Raw genomic sequence first — 3,667 nt, forward strand, 5'->3', positions numbered from 1 at the left:
TTATAAAAATATATTTCTACCATCCATACTACACTTTTATCACCATCTCTTCTCCAGACTAGTGGACCTATACAACTGTCATTGTATTGGGTGTGTTGGGGACACAAGAGATTTCTTGTATTTGATTGCAGGATTATTTGAGAGAGACCATCTTCATCCTACGCATCCCAGGGATTTGATAAAACTTAGGTCATCCACTTGAGGAAAATTTGCTACTGTCTTAGTAAACTCTGTGCTTGGAGGCCCAACACAAGTCTACAAGAATAAAGTTGTGTAGTAGACATCACACCTATCCAAAGATGTCTGACCCCACACGTCAGTAACTGAGCAGGTAAAGGGCAACTGCTTTGACCCGATGGAAATGCTCTATTTGGCTTTTTTCTGAACTTGGGGCGAGTGGTGGATGGGAAGAGTGAGAAACTTAGAGGCCATGAGTCAAATTGAACACAACTAAGGAACCGAGGGCAGATTAGTTGAAATCCCTAAGTTTAATTCCCTAAAGTCAATTATCGCTCCAAAATATTTACTAGGTTCAGTTTGGTTCACTAAGTCATATTGCAAAAGTCTATTCAATTTAAACCTAAGATTTTAAAGTTGTAAACAATCATGTTTGAATTTAATTCAAATTAATTAAATTCCCTAAAGTCAATAATAATTCCCAAAACATTTGCTAAAGTTCATTTTAAGCTTCTGAACTTAGTTGCAACTTAATTATCCTAATAAACTCTTTAGGTTCAAATATTGTTTGAATTATAACTTCTGCTAAAATATATTCAATTTCAGTATTATATTATTTTAAAATTGAAGCACAGTAGTTATGTTCAAAATATATTTCACTAGGTTCATTGTGCAAAAATAATCATTTCATTTGGATTTATAAATTGCAAGTTATGCCCTATTCAAATTTGAATTCATTCTACTTGAATTTGAATTTAAACTATTCAATAGTTCAATATTATTGGACTAGGTGAAAGTGCATTTCTTGAGGATCATTTTGCAAAAAGAATTACTCAATTTGGATTTACAGATAAAAAGTTGTGAGTGTTTGCAGTTGCACGGGGTTTTTTGTAAATCTGCCATTTAGTTCAATTAAACAAAAAATCGAGTGGATAATGTTTTGGACCAGGTGGGTGACGTGGAATTTTCCTATTGGTTGATACCGATTCAGTTTAAGTGGACTGATGGGGTGCGTGCGATCTAGATCTAACGGTTCGAATTAGATCTAGGGATGAGGGTTTCGGTGGCTCACCGCAATCTCGCCGGAGAGTCGGCGAAAAACACACACACAGTGGTGCTGCGCTCGGGAGTTGTCGGAGATAGAGTTCCAGGGGGTTTCAGGGGCAGCAAAGAGCATAGATGGGCTCAGCGTGGCTCGTGGAGGTCGAAGGTGGCGTCGGCTGGCCTCGAGGGTGATGGAGACGAATAGTGCAAGCTCACCGAAGTTTAGTTGCAATGACAGGGCTTCGGGTGATGAAGCAGTGCTCGAAATCGAGTGCCTATGGATGAACAAAATGGATCAGAAGACGCACGTATTCAAGGGGAACACAAGGGACAAGTATCATGGGGCAAGCCACTCACAGTGATCACCGGAGTCGAGCTCACAATGGCGGCGAGGCTCGGACTTCGTCGAAGTCGGGCGTGAGGAAGCTCATGTCATCGCGAAGATGTCCAGGGGTGCACCGTGGTGCAGGGAATCGAGTGGTGGCTCTGGTTGGCCTCGGGGTGACTGTACTCACTGGAATCGACGCTGGAGTTTCTAAGTCAGTGGCCTTTCTCGGGGGTTCACAGGCAAGGAGCCTAATGGCGATGTGAGGGTGCAGCAGAGGGGAAATGGAGAGGGCTCTAGGGCTATTTAATGGACATGGAGGCAGGAGCTGCCGTGGACTGTGGGCACATGAGGTGGAGATCATGGCCGACGTGTACGCGTGGGGCAGTTCGAGGTTAGGGACGACCCTGACCAGTGGGCCCTGCTGCTCAGCGGCTCATGGGAGGGAGGGAGAGAGAGAGAGAGAGAGAGAGAGAGAGAGAGAGAGAGAGAGAGAGAGAGGGTGCGTGTGGGGCTTGGCTGCGGCTACCTTAGTTGGGTCGGCCTAGCTAGCTGGCTCGGCTAGGCCTTTTTCTTTTTATTTCCTTTTCCTTTTTTTGTTTTTTTGTTTTGTCTTTGCCTTTTCATTTGAATTTGAATTTGATTTTTCATCCCAAATTAAAATTTCTCTAAATTCAAATATGAATATTTGTGAGTGTGCCAACACTTTATTTGGCTCTTCTGAGCATATGTTTTCTGCACTCTATTTTCCATCTTGAATTTCAATTTGGAAAATATGTTTGAAATCCAATTTGGAAAATTTGGCAGAAGGTCAAGAATATTATTTGGACATATGGCGTTCCCTTTCTTGCCAAATAAATTCAAATCCCCTTTTTTATAAAAAAAACCCCATTTGATTTTTTAATTGATTCCAATCAATCAATCATTTAGGGATATTTATTAGGGCTTGAATATCATCTAGGTCTTACTAAGGATAACCTTATGCCCAATTTTTTTTAATTTTCAACCTATTTTGGGATTCCAATTTATTCCCTAAACCATGTAGGGTTAATTCTGTTTCTCCCAAATTTCAAACAAGGGTTTCAATGTGGCCATATGTTTCTTGACCGTCTAGGTGAATTAAAAAAACAAGTCAACCATAAAAAAATCAAACAACTCAACTATCAAGAAAAAATGCAATTCCCTCTGCAAAATTTAACATACCAGATTTGGGGAAAATCTAGGATGTGACACTTCGGAAATTATATTGGATGAACTTTTCCTTACAAATCTCCTAGCCTGATGCAATGATGTCGCATTGATCACACACATGGACAATATAGCATGATCTGACATAGAGCATCCGCATTGTTTCCTTTTAGGTGAGATGCATTGATAGAAATATGTTAAGAAATTAAGGGGGGAGATGATCTGGGGGTGTGGGTGGGCTAGGGTCGACAGTTTCACTATTTTAGGGAACCGCACCCCTTTTCCCCATTAAAACCACGCTTGTCGGGGACTACATTTACACCACACACACACACTCTCGCTCCTCTTTCCCACACCAGATCTCCTCACCCTCGAGTTTTCCGCCGGTTTGGCTCGCCGCTGCAGCGCCTTCGTCCGAATCCATCCACTCCCGCACTCATACGAGGTACTAATCATGGTTCCACCCACTCTTCTCCTGGTCGTCGCAATCTTTGACGTGTTTGATGTGCGTTGTTTTTACGACAGATTTTTTGCGAAATCGTGCGGAGTGGATCTGGGATAGAAGTGGTTTTAAGGGAGAATACAAGTTCACTTTCTGTTAGGTGGGGAGGAGCACTTTAATTTTTGTTATTATGATTCACCGATTTCATCTATATGCTCGTTGCGACAAGGATTTTGGGGGATAGGGTTTGGTCAGGGAGGGGCGGGGTGGAGTGGGAGGATGCGGGATCTAACATGCTTGATGAAATTGTTGTCGATTGGGAAGCAGAGTGGCTCAGTCTTCAGGTTCTAGTCTTGTAAAGATGTGATTGTGAATTAGTAGAGTTAGGGGAATAAGAGACAGGAGATGATGCATGTTTGTGTGGTGGTTGGGGGAAGTGCTTGGGCGGGCGGACATGCATCTTGGTATCATCTACCCATGATTTCTATCTT

At 42.3% G+C, this 3,667-nt stretch overlaps 1 protein-coding gene across 3 annotated transcripts in view; it reads left to right on the top strand.

Annotated features, from left to right (window-relative positions):
* The first annotated feature begins 3,050 nt into the window (after nt 1-3,050).
* LOC119277674 (bZIP transcription factor ABI5 homolog) overlaps nt 3,051-3,667 on the top strand; it is a 27,225-nt gene continuing 26,608 nt past the window's right edge. For 2 of the 3 annotated variants that reach the window (XR_005137265.1, XM_037558968.1), the window contains exon 1: nt 3,051-3,179. The gene's annotated coding sequence lies outside the window, so the exon portion shown is untranslated. Of the gene's footprint in view, nt 3,180-3,259; nt 3,337-3,667 lie in introns of all 3 variants that reach the window. The other variant, XM_037558969.1, reaches the window with a different exon arrangement.

The sequence above is a fragment of the Triticum dicoccoides genome, chromosome 3B, assembly GCF_002162155.2.
Source record: "Triticum dicoccoides isolate Atlit2015 ecotype Zavitan chromosome 3B, WEW_v2.0, whole genome shotgun sequence".
Lineage (NCBI taxonomy): Eukaryota > Viridiplantae > Streptophyta > Magnoliopsida > Poales > Poaceae > Triticum > Triticum dicoccoides.